This window comes from Pinus tabuliformis, chromosome 2_2, assembly GCF_031772625.1.
Source record: "Pinus tabuliformis cultivar Carrire ecotype Pingquan chromosome 2_2, CPIR1, whole genome shotgun sequence".
Classification (NCBI taxonomy): Eukaryota; Viridiplantae; Streptophyta; class Pinopsida; order Pinales; family Pinaceae; genus Pinus; species Pinus tabuliformis.
This window is the reverse complement of record NC_142300.1, coordinates 322013162-322030642: the sequence shown is the minus strand read 5'-3', so window position 1 is coordinate 322030642 and position 17481 is coordinate 322013162. Positions and strand designations below refer to the sequence as shown.

Sequence of the window (17481 nt, the reverse complement as noted above, 5' to 3'; positions counted from 1 at the left end):
TTGTTCCCTCTCCCGCATTCCAGTGTATCCATAATTCTTGATCTTCGGAAACCTTTAACCAAATTCCATATGGACATCTCCCTCCTTGTGATGCTCCATCAAAAAAACCAGCCGGGTAATTGATATCCTGTACCATCCCTTTATATTCCTTTTCTTTTTTCTTGATACCAGCTCCCTGATCAAATTTGGTCCATGGTTCTATGTACTCACAATTCAAGTCTTCCCTCCATCTTCAAATTCCAAATATCTCATGATTTCGATCTTTCCATATCTACCCAAAGACAGCAAGTGAGAGCTATCTCTAACTGGTGCGTTGTGTACACCACCTGGTTCTCCTCCTTTGCCAAAACTGGAATTATTGACTGTGAGAACCGTAAGGAGATTTGCTTGCTCGGAATGCGAATTGAGGATATGTGCTTGATCAGTGGCCAGCTGAGCTTGCAAATCACACACATGCTGCTGCAACTGGTAAATTGCACCTGCACAACCATATACAGGATCTTGCATCCTCGTCCTCGCTTCATACACCATACTACTCACTGCATCATCTCTCTGCTCTCTACAAACATCCTGATATAAACATAGTGATAGTAGCATTGGCAATATGAGAAACCATAGATATATAATTCTCTCACAAAATTAACACAAATGAATTCATTTCTTATCAATGATATAGAAATCAATATAAATCAAAACAGCTCAATTAATTTCCTATTAATATAAATAAAATTGGTACTAGTAAATAAAATAATTCATTATTACCTAAAAAAATTTCCTATTAACTGTATTTATAAGGTTATTACTAAAGTAATTGTTAGTTTTTTAAAGCCAATCTTACCTAAAACAATTCCAAATAAAAAGTTTGCATTTTCGCAGGGGAGATAGATTGATGAGGTGACCAGATATTCATACTACTCCTCACTTATCTAGATTTTAGATTGACTTTTGTAAATTGGGTTATGAGTTGCATATCTATGGTCTTATTTGTTGTTTGCATAAGTGGCCTTGCCCCCTGTTAGTGTCGGTATCTTCATCCCTCCATCAATGATCAAATTCTTTTGTTGCATTGCATGTTAGGTGTCTCACTTGATCAGTTGCATTCCATTAGGGTCATGGACCATCTGATGGTAGCGGTATATTATAAATTTTCCCTCATGTCCTTTACCTACTAGCCCTTTTTCATACATTTAGATCATTTGCAGTCAATTTTTGTCTTTATATTTACAAAAGTCATTGTTAGGGTTTTAGGTCTCATTAGGTCTAGGGTTCCATCAATCAGGTCTTCAAAACGGTCAATAACGGTCAGCAGGCACATGAGGAGGTCAATTAAGGTTTCAGCAACAATAATTTCTATAATCACATGCTCAGTGATTGATTTTTCCTCAAAACCCTGTTTTGAGGAAAAACATAGTTTTTTATGTTTTCATGTACAAATTTGATGTATTTTCATTTGTTCCATATGTAATAACTTCAGAGGCATCCCTGGTCACCTTGCCAAGCCTCTACAACTTCACTACATGCAAAGCAAAACAAGAAGTCAAAGCATTCAGTCCATCAAAAGCAAAAATAAAGCAAACTGCCCGAAAATAGAGTTTTAAAAGCAAGTCAAAAGCAAACATTAGAAGAATGGGTTTTTGTAAATGAAAAATCAAAACTATATGTATATAAACTATTTTTCATGTTTAGAAGATTCATTTTCATGCCAAAAGAGAAAGAGATCAATTCATTTGTGTTTCCAAGAGCCAAAGGAGCGATTTTGTGTTTGGAGGGTAAGAAATGCAGGCACGACGCACTAGGGTTGGAGCGCAGTGCACTCATAGAGCATGGCGCATTAGGTAGCATTCTGCAGTGTAAATTCATAGCGGGCGCAATGCGCACCTGTGAGGTGGTGTGGCACACAGGGGTACAAGGCCAATTTCACTCACAGCCTCTTCCAAAATTGAAAAATTGCTAAATCCTCACTTGTCCAAGTAAGTTAACATTCCTCCATGAGTAATGAATGAGTTTATCTTGGTGCTTATGGTGGTTTAATGGGAAAAAATTGAAACCCTACCTCCTTGCATTTCTTGTCAAAAACAATTGCATAGGGTTTATAAATTGTATTTCTTGTTGCTAATTCCACTCCTATGCATTTCTCACTCCCTCACTCCTTCATTCCCTCATTACCTCACTTCATTTTCTCCCTCTCTTTACATTTTCGTCTACCCATTCCATATTTCTCATATCCCTAAACAACTAACCCTAAATCCCTAATCCCATTATCCCAAACCCTAATTGCTATTCCCAAACTCTAAAAATCATCCCTTAAACCTTTCTATTCCTCAAAAACCTGTCAGCAACATTCCTAAATCCCTCATGCACACTCCCTCCACAGTCCCTCATACATTCATATCCTTGGCAGCAAAAACCTAAAGACACCATAAAATCTCTTGATACTCATGTAAGAAAACTCAAACATTGGCAAACATGGAGTTACATTCCTCCTATGACAGAGATGAGGAGACAGTCAATGATTCTTCTAGAGAGATGCATGCACCAAGGAGGCCTCACAAGGGTGGAAAACATAACCAGGAGGAGCCTACTTCACTTGTCGCGCTGTTGGCCTGTCCTCTTGCTGTCACATGCTTTCAACACCAATCTTGTTATCAGTTTTGTGAGATGGTGGAGAGAGTCAAGTACCATCATGAGCTAGCCAGATTATTTGTGCTTCATCTTCATAATGACCAAGTCACTTTGGCAGGTGTGACATTCACCTTGACACCTGAGACTATTGCTCAAGCAACCGGCATTCCAAATGTAGGTGAGCAATGACATAAGAGGCGGCTAATAGATAGATATCATTATGAGCCTTACATCAAGGCTGGTTTTTAGCGACATATCAGTAGCGTTTTTCTTTTCAAGTATGTTCAGGACACATATCCTCCCTTGATGAAACTCATAATTAAATATTTCAGCTGCGAGGGCAGATTTTCTCGTCTGCATGCCTATCATATCAGACTGTTGATGCACTTTACTAGGGTGAGGATGATGAAACTCCCTTATTTCATTTGTTGGAACACCGAGAAGATGACCACCTTAGTGCAAAAGAAGCCTCCTCAGCAGCAGTACAACAACATATATCATTTTGCACTAATCAAAATTGTGGTCTTGCATCATCTTGGTTTACTGAACATCTCATCGGAGGATTTCATTGCACATGAGGTCTTTACAGGTCCTCAAGTACCCCCAGCAGCGTTTCATGAGGCGGGTGGGCCTTCACATCAGCAGGATATTCATGAGACACAAATCGCTAGTGTGCCAGTGTTTGTCACATATCAAAAGGGCACTAGAAGGTTGTTTGCAGTGCAAAACGAGTACTATCTCCACTCGGGGTGGAAGGGGTCTCATTTCCTCCATTAGCAGAGCAAGTACATGAGGAGGGTAAGCAGCCCTTGCTTGATGAGGGACCTTCAGGAGGTCATGATATAGATTTCATCCTCATTCAGGATGAGGACACTGATTTGGGCTCACAAATCTCAAAGCTTAAAGAGATCATTCAGGAGCAACAAGATGACATTCAGCATTTATCTCTCAACCTAGAAAGAGCCAAGTGGATCATTAATTATTTGGATCAGAGGAAAAAATAGCTAGAAGATCAGCAAACCATCATGGAGCTCCAAAATGTAAGGGAAAATCGGCAAGCTGCCAAGAGGAGGAAAATCAAATTGACCACACTTGAGTAAGAAATTCAAGCTGATCGTGAATCTTGGCTTGAGAGGAAAAACATGCACCTAGAAATGATGCTAGAGAATTCCAACAACGATAAAAACATGTTGAGGAACATGGCATACCACTACTTGTCAAGAAATATGGTGTGCAAAGCAAGAATCACGAATTTGAAAGCCAAATTGAAGAAAGCCATAAGGAAGAGAAAAGAGAAAAATAGACTCCAGATCTTGGCTGAGGCTTCCTTAGCCCAACACAACACCTAATGAGGAACACTCAGCTCAAATTTCAAGAAATTTGGGAAACTTTTTGCAATTTTGAAATTTTTGGCCTAAAAAACAGGTTTTTCTGCCTGATGCACCACGCCACTTGGCGCACGCTTTTTCTAGAGACCTCTTTTTGAGGAAAACTCAGAATTTTTGGACTTTTCATGGAAAAATATGAATTCCCTCACATGGCTAAGAAATTTTGACAGGTTTTGAGCTTCCCAAAAGGTCCAAAACACCTCAGAAATGACCTTTCTGCCCCTTTTTGGACACACACGAAGCAGTATTGGGAGAACTCAATTTTGAATGGGCAAATGGAGGCCAAATTTAGAAATTCCACTTGTTTTGGAAAGTAGACTAGTAGACGTTTCCAGCAAGCCCACTTGGATCAAATTTGGTGCACGGGAAGGCCTACAAAATCAGCTGCAAAAAGGAGATATGCATAGGGAAATCATCACGGTGCATAGGGTGAAATTTGCTCATTTTGGCCAAAAACTCCGTTTTTCACCTAGTTTCTTCACAGTTTGACTTTTCTCTTTCTAATAGTCAAACTCATGATGTAATTTAATGTGACTTGATGAACTTTGATTTAATTATACTAAATTTTCACTCATAGAGGTAGATTCATCATGAAAAAGTAGTTTGCAACTGAATGAATCAGTTTCCTAGGTTTTAAAGGCATGTTGTTCCACTGCCTACTTTTTAGTTCTTAGTTTAGATCTTGTTGAAATGGCTCCTAAACTCATGAAATCAACCCCTAAAGCCTAGCATGAGTTTTTTGATGCCTATATCTAGTATTTTTTCGGTAATTGAGAAAGGTTGGACTCTTGTGAATGCTTTGAGAATTATTGTACATTCATTTTCAGCAGTTTGGCAAAGGAATTGACTAGGGTTTACAGCTCTTTTTGGGATTCTTGTGGCATCTTGATTTGGTATTGTGTTTCCTTTTGTAATTGCAAGTTTATATGTGTTTTATGTATGCTATCATCTCTCTTTGCTTCATCTTAACTAAATTAAACAAGGATAAAGGTAGAATACATTGAAATTGCAGTGCTCTACCTAGGGTTTGTTTAGTTATTTATGTTTTCAGCTGTTGAAGAGGATTCCTGAGTCTCTCATGCCCTCTCTAACTTCTCACCAGACTAAAAGCTCTCCATCTCACTCAACTTTGAAGTGCTAAACCATTTGGCTACCTCTCCCCATATAGATCTCTGCAAAACTATGTCCATTCCCCGCACCCAAATCTACCTTTCAGAATTGCGACAACAAACCTATCTTAAATTCAATAAAACACCTCTGTACACATACCTAGCCTAAAATCAGTCATTGCATCAGTCATCTCAAGCTTTATTGGCCATATTTTCTGAGATTGACAAGGAGAGAGCCCTCTCCTGACCTGGTAGGGCTAGCTACCAGGTTAAGCGTGATTTGATGTTACCCTAGATCTTGCCTTTCTCAGCCTGAGATAGATTTAGGCCATAACACCTCCTCTTCTTTTTTTCTTTCTTTCTTTTTTTCAAAAAAATACTTCGTGAAGGGTACTTATTATCTCCCTTCTTCCTGCTAGTTGAAAAAGGATGTTGGGAAACGCCAAGCATAGATAGGAATTACACATCCTAAGTATTACTATTAGACTAAATATCATGCCTTTTCTTCTTATTTTTTGCAACTGGTTGATAAGAGATGTAATGATTTTATTTTTTGCAACTCGTCGACAAGAGATGCAATGATTTTATTTTTTTCAACTGGTCGACAAGAGATGCAATCATGATAAAGGAGACTCTCCCTCTTTCTGGAGCAGCCATATGTATGATCATCAATTAAAATAAGTTAACTTTGCAGTATTTTGGGCAACCAAGAAATAGCGCACACTTTTCTTTGGAAACATTTAGGAGTAGAAAAGACAGAAACATCTAAAAACTACGAAAGAAGGAAACATCTCAATGTATTTGCTTTATCTAATAATTTATTTCATTTTTTTCTAATAAGGAGAATGTATTCATTGTTTATAAAATGCGCAACTCTCCCTCATAATAAATGATGATATTTCCATAAATCTATTATGTTATTCTATGTTCTTTGCTATGTGATTCTCTGAATTAGTTTCTCATAAATGTAGGTAGATCAATAGGTATCAGAGTATAAGATCTTGGAAGCCATCCACCTCTTCGATTTTTTTTTTTTTAGGCTTAAAGATTTCAATCCATTTGGTGGATGAAAATCATGCCTCCACGTCAAGAGCCCTCAACTGTAGAATCTCTAGTCCATGACTTAACCATGGCTTTTCAAGATTTAATTATGTTGCAACAATGACACCCTCTAGCGCAATGGCAGCTTGATACATGCTTTCAGCTACCCAGATTGTCAATCCAAATGAATGGTGAGGTTGTCACCCTCCAGTTCAATGGCAGCTCAATACATGCTTTCAGGTGCCCAAATTGTCAGGCCAAATGAATGATGAGGTTGTCCATTCTTGGCTCTGCAGTCTCTCCAACCATTTCAGAACATGTCTAACTATGGAAAAGGAAATGAAACTTCAAATCACCCGTTGACAATTGGAAGGCTTGGCACAAACATGGTGGGATATTCATTTAGAGAATATGTCCTTGGTTGTTGAACTGGGAGAACCAACAAAGAACAGATTGACACCTATGACATCCTGGGATAACTTTCTCCACGTCTTAAGAGAATGCTTATATCCCCTATATCCAAAATCTCCTTGCCAAATGGTTACAGCTTCAAAAACTTCCAAATCAATTAGTGCAAGCTGACATTGATGTCTTCTCTAAGTCGTACATTCAACTCCGTATCTCTGATCTAAAAGAGATACTAATTATCAAATCTAATTCTAGTTTTCTAATGTTTTTTCCCAGAGAAGTTGATTTGTTTGATAGTACTTCATTGGACAAGGCATTTATTCAGGCCTTGGCTATCTAACTCAAAGTGGGTCCTAGCATCTTATTTCCTCATGCAAGAAATGGTCCATCTCCCTCTGGTTCTTCTAATATATCTTTTGCCTCATCCCCACACCTCACAATACCCCACAGTGTATATTTCATAGCACCAACTCACATGCTTCTGCAGATTATAAAGTACTAAAAAATCTATGCCCGAAAAAAAACTCTTATTACAAAGGTCGAGCAACCAAAGGCCACTGACCCTCTTACAGTTGCTTCTCTGGACAAACTTACCGAAGTGAACCCATCTCTCATCCTCATGACTGCGACCAACTACTAAACTGCTTATGTTTAGCTCGAAACTCACTCCAATGTGCCTCTATCACGGCCCCACGATAGTGGGGACTCCAATTCCACTCGTGAGCTTAGTGTAGCACCGACATTATTGTAAATTATCTAATTTAATTATATAAATTTATAACTTCTAAATTATCATAAATTATCTAATTCTCTTTATACATCTTATTATAAGTCTTCATTTCTTAAAAATAATTGTGAAACGAAAAAAGAACTCGAACATTTAGTTTGTTTTAATACAGTAAAGGATTTCATTTGATGTTTGAAAAATTCTATGAAAATTTGAGATTAAAGTTGTACATTTAGTTATGTGTTTGCTTTGGAAAACATCACAGAGTTCTGCAACTAGTTTTTTTTTTTTTGTTAACTTTGGCAGAGCTACTTTCTATATTTCCAAATCAAAATTTACAACCATCCATCATATGTCCCAGGTGGTTAACCTACCCGAAGGAAACCAGGCAACCACCTGTCTGCATTAAATCCATCCATCATATGTCCCAGGTGGTTAACCTGCCCGAAGGAAACCAGGCAACCACCTGTCTGCATTAAATCCAGACCAAAATTTGAAAATGTTCATCTCCATATTTCTCACATGTCTGCTCTTCCGAGCTCTACTCATTACCCTAACTCTTATGCTATGATAAAACATCAGAATTCAGTTTGTAATATCAAAAAACACTAGCAATACTAACAGTTTTATCTGCTATATCAGTCCTCATCTGAGGATAAAATCAGGGCAGGCGCCTTGGCACTTGATCTAGGAGTCTCATTCCTCTGGTCCATCACCCATTTCATCTCCCTCAGCATCTGCTCCATTCTTCCTAGGATAAGATTGTTACAGGAGGCCTGAAGCTGTACGTTTTCTATTTCCTTAATAAGCACTGATTTCATTACTTCAAACTCTTCGTGAACCTAGCTCCTCATATGCTCTTCCTTCTGTCTTCTTTCCTCCTCTTCTTCCTTACGGACTGCCTGATTCATTTCCATTGCTCTAGCTATCACATGCTTCATTATCCAATAATGTTGAAGCGACTTATTAAATAGTGAGTTACGGTTGCGCGTATTCCCTGGGTCTGGCACTATGGCCTCCCACTCTCCCCTAGGGACCTCCTGGTTCAAGCTGATTGATCTCAGCTCTCTTTCCCATCCATGTATCTGCTCTTGAATTTCTGGAGAATTCCCTGCCATGTATGCATTTATCATGTACATCCTGTGCTCGGCCTCTGATTTCCTTCCCCTTCTTTTTGTCTTTTGACTGGTTCCTTCCTCCTATTTTGGAGCTTTTTTCACTTTCCTTGGAGCCATCTTCCTGCTTGACTGCAGAATGCACTTTGCTGGATCTCTTTCACCTAGCAAGACATGGTACCCGAAAATCAGTAACAATGTTTGAAATTTCATTTTTAATCCACTCGCTTACCCCCCTTTCCTTGCCAGAATTCGGGTTTCCCCGGGTTTGAAGATGGTAAGACGGTACATGACACACCGAAGATCTGCCTGTAAGGCCCCTTTCATTCCCTCCTCTCGAGTTATCCCTAGGGATCCCACGTTGTCCTTGCTGATGGCACTCTGATATTCTGGTCGAATTATCTCTTCCCCTCAGCTCCCTGAGGGGACGGCTTGCTCGCCTATGTACCATAGAAATCCTACTCTTTACTCTTCTGGACTTTCAGCTGGAAAGATAGGGTCAAGAGACCTTCTACTTACAGGATTACCTCGTCTCACCAAGGTTCCTCCCTTCCCCACCCCGCTTTCTTTCCTGGATTCTGGGTTTCCTTGCCGCAGGGGGTCTAAATTCGAAATCCCTGAGAGACCCACAGATCTCCTAGGAGCTAGGACTTTCTGGCTTGCACCTCTAGTCCAGTAAGGGTGCTTCTTCCTAGGGTTGGGGTTTCCTACTGACTTCCTATGCCTACTACCTAAAATTGGCTTCATGGGTGCCTCAGGAAAATTACAGAGACTCCTACTACTCGCAACCACGAAAAGGACAGAACAGGAGAATGAGGCAACATACCACCTTTCCCCACCGATGCCGGAAGCTTTGTCTAGATGTTGCACCTATCTACCACCTTTCCTCGTTCCCTCCTACGTCATGCTCTACTGCATGCATAATTCGAATGCCACCTCAGGCCCTCTTTGGATTACTTCAATCCTTCTATCCCTCCTGACCTCCACCTGTCCATTTTCCTTCCCGGCTCTTTTCCCCGAGTCCTTTTCTCGGGATATGCCTCGACTGTTCTATCCACCTTTACTCGTCATAACTCCTATTTCCTTTCGACTGCTCTTTCCGTACCCTTCCTGTCCTACTGCTACCACTTGTTGTCCCTTCTCCGACCCTCTCTCGAATTTCCCACTTGCCCTCCCCCATCTCCATTCTTGATTTCCCCTCAGCAGACTTCTCGGGATGTGGTCCTTCCTTGCCCTACTCTATCAACTACCCTGCTTCGTCACCTACTCGCCTCTGTTCCTTTCTCACGTGTGTCCTATTTGTCATCCCCTGCTACGTCCTCTCCCCACGTCTGCCACATCCTACCTTTTACTGAACATTCCTCTCTAGGTCTCTATTGCCACCATTATTGACGTCAAGGAGTCTCTGCAATTGCTCCTTCTCCTTCGAATGAGGGAGATCTGTTCCTTCGATGTCCATCGAACTTCCCTTGCCTCGGCTTCCCCAATTTGCTAACCAGTCTGCCGGTCTGTTTCCTATTCACCTTACATGTGTGGGGACCGCATAGTCTATTCTATTGATTAATTTCCATATTTCCTTGGTTAACCAGGCTGTTCTCTAGCTCCTGCTTATTTTTTCTGCCGGTGTCTTGTTTTGCAGTTGTTTTACCATATCCACGACCAGTTTCGAATCACCTTCTAGTTGGAGGTTCTGGTATTTTTCCCAAATGGCTATTTCAAGCCCTCGTTTCAGCGCATGTAACTCCGCTTCATTATTTGTTGCTTCCCCACAGTCCATTGCAAAAATTCTCAAAGTTTTTCCTCCGTCATCCCTGAATAACCCCCTTATTCTGGCGTCTCCCGAGTTGCCTTTTACTGTTTTGTTGAAGTTTAGCTTGGTAAAGCCTTGCTGTGGATGCTTGTAAGTGGTTATCTCTTCAACCTCTTTATGTTGATTTTTACTTTGGGTTCTGTCTATCATGCTTTGATTTAATTGTAACCTCTGCAGGATTCTCTCCTCCGTTTGGTTGGTCTTCCAATCTTTGTCCTTCCACCTTTCTGTTAAGATTGTTTCTCTCATATTCTCGATTGTTTGTTTCCATATTTCAACCGAGGTTCTCTTTTCTTCCTTAATGATCACATTGTTTCTTTCCTTCCATATATTCCACAGCATAAACCCTACTGACAGCAACCACGTGCGATTAAGGACTCGGTTCTGGTAAGGTTTTTTTGGGCAAATTTCCAAAGTATTTTTTATATTATGGTAGCTTCTATGACAATGTTCGAATAATTTTTGGTGGCTACTCCACAAACTGCTACTAATAGTGCCACTATTTGTTAGCTGCTCCATTGTCTCCTCCTACTCATTGCAAAGCGCGTAGCATGAGGGTCCCTACTTTCCTTTTTTCTGGATTTGATCCCAGGTTAGTGCTCGCCCATGGTATAAAATCCATAAGAAAAAGGTTACTTTGGGCCAAGTTTTAATTTTCTATAAGTTTTTCCATTTGTTTGCTTTTATCTGTTGATGATGGCTTGCCTTTAGGTAATAGCCCTTTGTTATAGAAAACGTACCTTTGATTCGAGTTCCTCATCTGAGTATATCCTGCCCTGTTTTCACTGCAATTTTTCTAGATGCTATTTCTTTGTTACTCTGGGGCTGCTTCCCAGTCCTCTTTTCTCTTCCAATTTCGCCAGTATTACCCTATACTTGGTTTCCAGAAGTCACTAACCACTTCCCTCTTTGTTCGGGAGGTGAAATCCTGGATTTCCTGGAGGCCTTCTTTATGAAGAAGCTTTTCTCGCTGCTACCAGGACTCCTCCCATAACTTGGTTGTTTCTCCCTCTCTTACCTCCCAAAAGCTGTAGTCCCTTATTAACTCTTTATTGTTTCTTGCCAAATTCCATATTGTTGATCTTTTTTCCTCTATTTGGCTTCTCATCCTATCTTTTAGTTTCTCTACTACCTCGTATTTCTTTTCCCGAATTTTTTTCCATAGATCTAGCCCGCCCTGTGTCCACCTCCACCATAGTTTCATGCCCATCACTTGGTTGAGTATATAAGGGTCCCTCAAACTAAGGCCTCCCTCTTTTTTTCGTTTGCTAAGCCATTCCTAAGAGAGTAATGCCCATTTTCTTGTTGTACTTGTTCCTTGCCATAAAAATTTCTTAAACATTGCTACCAATTTTTTACAAATAGATTTAGGGATAGCTTGGCTAGACATCTGGTATATTGGGATGGATTGTAGTACTACTCTGAGAAGGATTATTTGGCTAGGGGTATTCAAAGCCCGAAATGTCCAGTTTTCTATCTTTTTCCTTATTTTGCCTATGAGAGGTTCCCAATTCGCTATTTTGTATTGATACTCATTGAGCATTATGCCAAGATACTTTGTTGGGAAGTTACCTACCCTGAATCCCATTGTCCTAGCCAGAAATCTCTGGGATGCTACCTGGGTGTTAAAGAAAAATATCTCTGATTTCTCATTGTTAATCTCTGTCCCTGATGCTTTTGTGAACTCGGATAGAATTTTTGAGATCTGCTGGGCTTCCTTAAGAGTGGCTTGACCATAGATCATTATATCATCTACAAATTGCTGGTGTGTGACAGGTGTTTCATTACCCCAAATTCTCAATCCCCTTATCTTCTCAGTAGCCAGGCGCGCTTTCACCAGCCTGCCTAGTCCTTCCGCTGCTAGAATGAATAGAAACGGGGAGAGGGGATCTCCCTGTCTAAGCCCTCTCATGGGATTAAAAGCTTCTGAAGGGGTGCCATTCAGCATAACTGACATCACCGGGGTGCTCACCATTGACAGAATCCATTTCACCCATCTCGCGTCAAAGCCATGAGCTTTTAGTATACCTCCCAGATAGTCCCAACTAAGGCGATCATACGCCTTTGCCAGGTCCAATTTTATTAACATGCCTTTGCTTCTGGAGTTTTTCAGTGAATGTATAACCTCTTGAGCCATGACTATACCATCAGTTATCTGTCTTCCCTTAACAAAACCAGTTTGCTCCTGAGCAATGAGGTATAGCAAAATTGGTTTCAGTGTGTTTACCATTATAGTAGCCAGAATTTTGTATACTACGTTGCAAAGAGATATTGGTTTGAATCCCTGGGGTTCCTTCGATTTCTCTATTTTCGGAATCAGAGCCAGGAAGGTGGCATTTAGAGCTCGGTGCATGTGCTTTGTACATCTTGATTCTTCAACCAGTTCCACAAGGTCCTGGCTCATGAAACTCCAGGAGGCTTGGTAAAATTCTATGGTAAATCCATCAGGACTTAGGGCCTTGTTCTTCGCCATTTTTTTTACCACTTCCTCGACTTCTTGTTTTGTGATCGCTCCGAGTAGAGCCAAATTTTGTTCTTTGGTTACTTTTTGCGGAATATGTTGACACACATTAGTAATTTCCTCCTCCCGGCTTATGTTAGGTTTTGTTAGGATCCCTTTGAAGTGATCTACTAGTAGCTTCTCCATTTCTTCCTGTGGAAGTACCCTGTTCCCTTGACTATCCTTGAGTGAGAAGACTTTGTTATGATGTCTATGGTTCAACATTGATTTGTGAAAGAATTTTGAGTTTTTCTCCCCTTCTTTCAACCACTGGACTCAATATTTTTGTTTCCACAGTATTTCTTCTTGTTTTCTTCTTTCCTCTATTTGGTTAATGACCCTTCCTTCCTCCTCTACCAGCTCTTCACTTCTTCCTCCCTCTATAATTTGTTGTTGGATTCCCTCCATCCTTCTTTGTAATTTTTCTTTCTCTATTTGGATATTCCCAAATTCCTCTATGTTCCATTTCTTTATTTTTCCTTTTAGGTCTTTGAGTCTATGAATTCTGGATCTCTTAGCAAAAAAGCTTCAAACTGGAATGGTCGTTTTTTATTCTGAGTGTTCATAGCTATCTCCAATTTAATAGGCCAGTGGTCTGACCCTATTGACGGGAGGATGGATGCTTCATAAAATGTGTCCTTTCCGATTACTTGTTCAAAGACTACAAATTGATCTAGTCTTGACGCTATTTGTTTATTCTCACCTCTTCTGTTATTCCAGGTCAATTTACCATTTATGGTTGGGATGTCCACCAGTCTTAATTCCATTTGTTCATCTCTAAATATTTCCATCGTTGGGTCTTCCCTTTGTACTCCTCCTTTTCTCTCTTCTTTGGCTATTGTCGTATTGAAGTCTCCGGTAATGATCCACATCTGTTCCTAGTGCCAATTTCCAATCTTTTGCATGTGGTTGAGGAATAAGCCTCGATCACCTAGGTTGTGGGGTCCATAAGCTGAAACTAAAAACCATTCACTTTGCCCTATGAGTCTAAACTTCCCTGTAAGTATTCTGGGCATTCCTATCCACTAGTCTGTTATGACTTCAGCTAGGTTCCAGATGACTACTATCCCTCTCGCGCTTCCTTTAGCATCTATGGTTACTTGTTCGTATCTAGGTTTTACTTTATTTAGAATTTCCTCCATTTTCTGTCCTAATATTTTAGTTTCCTGAAGTAGCGTGATCGGTGGTTTGTCTTTTCTCAACCATTCCGCTAGATGCCTCTTTTTTCCTTCACTGTTGAGACCTCTTATATTCTAGGATGTCAAAATCATTGGGGGGTTTGGTGGAGGTTTTGGAACACCGCCGAAAGTGGAACAACTCTCCCTGTGTTCACTAACATTTCCCCCATTAATTGTATAGAGTCTTTAATATTTTTCCTTCCTCATTTTTTTTTCCCTCCTTTTACTTGTCCTTGGTGGTCTGGTCGACTATCCTTCTAGTTCTCTTAATGTTCTTTAGGTGCTGATTTTCCATTTTCCTGTTTGGCTTGATATTGCTCAAATGTTTCTGCATAGATTTTTTTCTGATCCTCAGGGATAAATCGCTCGTCTTGGTTTTTCCATTCATTTAATAGATTTTTCAGGACTTCTTCTTCTATAATTAGATCTCCCCCCCTATTTGTCTCCATTTCTGTTTCCATATTTTCTGTCTGTTCTTCCTGTTCTTTGCCTTTATCTGGAAGCTCACTCAAGGCTTTCCTCTTAGTGTGGGTCCTTTCACTACTGGAGCTTGTGTCTTTCTCTTTGTCTTCCTGGTATTCCATTGTTTGATCCTCGTCTTCCCTTTCTTCCTATAGGATTTCAGAGCTATTTGATTTTCCTGGGTTTGTTTTTTGTTCCTTCTTTCCTTCATTCGAGTTTTCTTTTGTTGATCTTCTTCTACTCTTCACCTCCTAGAATCCTTCCTGATTTGTTTTTTTTCCTTTTGTTGCTTTTCTTCTCATCTTCTTCCATTGTTATGGGACACTCTTTGGCCAGGTGTCCATATTCATGGCATCTGCGACATCTAAATGGTATATGTTCGTAGTCCAGGGTTTGCTGCGATACTTCTTCATGATATTCTAACTCCACTTTATCTAGGATCGTGTTAGTGATGTTCATGTAGACACAAATCCTAGCATACGAAGTATACCTTCCTTTTTTGTGGTTTCCGCTATTTTCACAAAACTCCCTATCGAGTTCCCTATCCCTTCCAAAATTTTCGGGTCCCAGAAGTCCATTGGCAAACCAAATAATCTAACGCATGCTGGTGATGCTAAATTTTTTTCCTTAACGGAGTTATAACTTCCTTCCCAATTTCTCATAAATATTCTAGCATTATAATAAAAATAAGGGTCATTCTCAAACACTCTTTCTTTGTCATGCAGGTTAGAGAAGATTATTGTAAAGAAGCCTTTCGCTCCCAGCTTCAACTCGATATGTCCTAGGGGCTGCCATTTTTGCTGAATCCATCTGATGAGTTCTTTTTCAGATGGCCAGACTCTGACAAACTTGCAGATCAGGGCGTGATCCTTCATGTAGCTTCTGTACCTTTCCAGCTTGTTTGGCGGTATTATGTACCTCGGTTTCTCCTCTGCACATGGCAAACATTTTCCCCTTCTGCTCGCCTGCCAGGTCACACCTGGGCCTGCATTCTGCCTCTCTGTTGCCTACTAACTATTTTGTCCTTCTCATGCCGCCGCGTCTCGGTAGGAGGGGATCTCTCCCCTCTTGACCTCTTCCGTCATGCCCGTTGCTCTCAGTTTCGCTTTTTCCTCTTACTGTTGCTCTTTGTTTTTTCTTCGTCGTTCGTTCTAGCTCTTTAAATCGAGGAAAAATAAGTCTCCTTCCTTTATTTTAATTTTAAGAAACATGAAATCTATGTGTAGCTTTTAATTCAATGAGAAGGTAATGAAGTTTATTGTTTGCTTTATTCGAAATTAAAGGTGAAATATTTAAGAGAGAGAAAAATGATAATTTTTAATTTTCTTACCATTAAAGAAAACATCAACATTATAATGGATCAAATGATTGAGGGAAAACCACTTTGAGTTTCAATTGCAATCTATATATAGATAGAAAACAAGTTACACATATCGCTGTTATTTACAATAATTCAAAAAACGGAGAGTATACCTCTTTTTTTCATAATGAATTTGATTAAAAACTCAAGACATAGTGTAGCATGTTTCTCCATTTTGCTTTTATTGATACTAAATTTGCTTTTTCATTAATATCTAAATTGTGTAAAACAATTTACAGGTCTTAATTCTCTCCTACCGAAATGACATGAAGATGTTTTATTCATGTTAAATTTTCTTTTTCATTAATACAGAATTTGTATAAACTGTTCACAAATTCTTAATTCCTTCCCAGCAAAATAACTTGAAGGTATAAGTTACCATTCAAAGTATAATTTTAAGGTGCAAGTTATCGTTCAGGGTATAATTTTAGAGTAAATTTTACTTCCATCATCAATGATGCTTCTTAATCAACATAGCCTTGAATGTGTTTATTCCTGTACTATTGTATATGTTTTACTTACTACCATGTAAAGTGAATCAAAGATAAACGATCTAATGGATAAGAAACATTATTAATCTTGTATAGTTTATTTTAAAAGACAAAAGTATTCATATTTTAGTTAAAGATATGATAATCATTAACTATAATATTGAAGCGCTGTATAGTTAAATTCTATTATTATTTAGTTAAAATTATAAATTTATATTTTTTATTAGTTTTTAAAGTATTTTTATTACTTTTTTATTATAAGTATTTTAATCTTTTTGAGTAGTTTAGATATGAAATTGTTTTTTAAGTTTAATCAAATCTAACACATTAAAAAAAAATTACTAGTTTATTGAGAGAATGAATTTCCTTTTGATGATGGAGATATGAGTTTAATATTTAGAAATAAAATAAATTCAATGATCAAAATTGATAGAGTCGTCTTTGATCAGAGATATTTGAGATAGTAGGATCTCTTGCTTCCACTATTTTTTTAGGAAAATGAAGGTGATAATATTTCAAATGTCTTTATTTCTCTTTTCTATTATAATAATTACTAAAATGGATCATAATTGTAGCTTTGGATAAACCATCAACTTCCATATTCTCTCCTTGTGTACATGTTGAAGCCAAGAGTGGTTGTGGAACACTCTCAAACCTTTAACCTCTTCCAAGATATAATTTAGGAACACATTGTGATTTCTTTGTTCATGTTTTACCCATCTAATTACAACATGAGAGTCATTGAACATGTGTAAGTTATTAATTCCATTTTTATTTACTGGAAAATATACTAGTTTTAGTGTCATCAATGTTAATTTGGCAGTGTAAGGAACTAATATATGATCATTTGATGTTGTTGAAGTTTTGGTCTGAGCAGAGAGAGTTTCTCCTAGTCCAAGCCCTAGCTGTTGGGAAAAAATATTAAAGGTGTGGCTATGAGCCTCTCATCCACATAGATGAAGGCTTGTGGGCATGGTTGAGCCTATAGGGTATAGAAACTAAAACCTGGAGCACACCACGAGTATGACATATCTAAAGACATGGAGCAGATGATAGAGAATTCTATGAGCAGGGAGGTTAAGGAACACTGAGCCCTACATAACGTTTGACTTTTTGTAGAGAATGTGAATGTCATGACTCATATTTTATTTTCAGGGGTTAGTAGTATGCAGATCAGTATGTTATTTGTCATGATTTGATCATTGGAGCAAGTATTTACTGATTTTTATTTTAGCTATTGCAAAGATCTCACAATGAATGGATGGTAGAA

The 17481-nt window shown here is 38.9% G+C and overlaps 1 pseudogene; it reads right to left on the bottom strand.

Annotated features, from left to right (window-relative positions):
* Nucleotides 1-213: 213 nt before the first annotated feature.
* Nucleotides 214-17481, bottom strand: part of LOC149192581 (LOB domain-containing protein 23 pseudogene) — a 94556-nt pseudogene continuing 77288 nt past the window's right edge.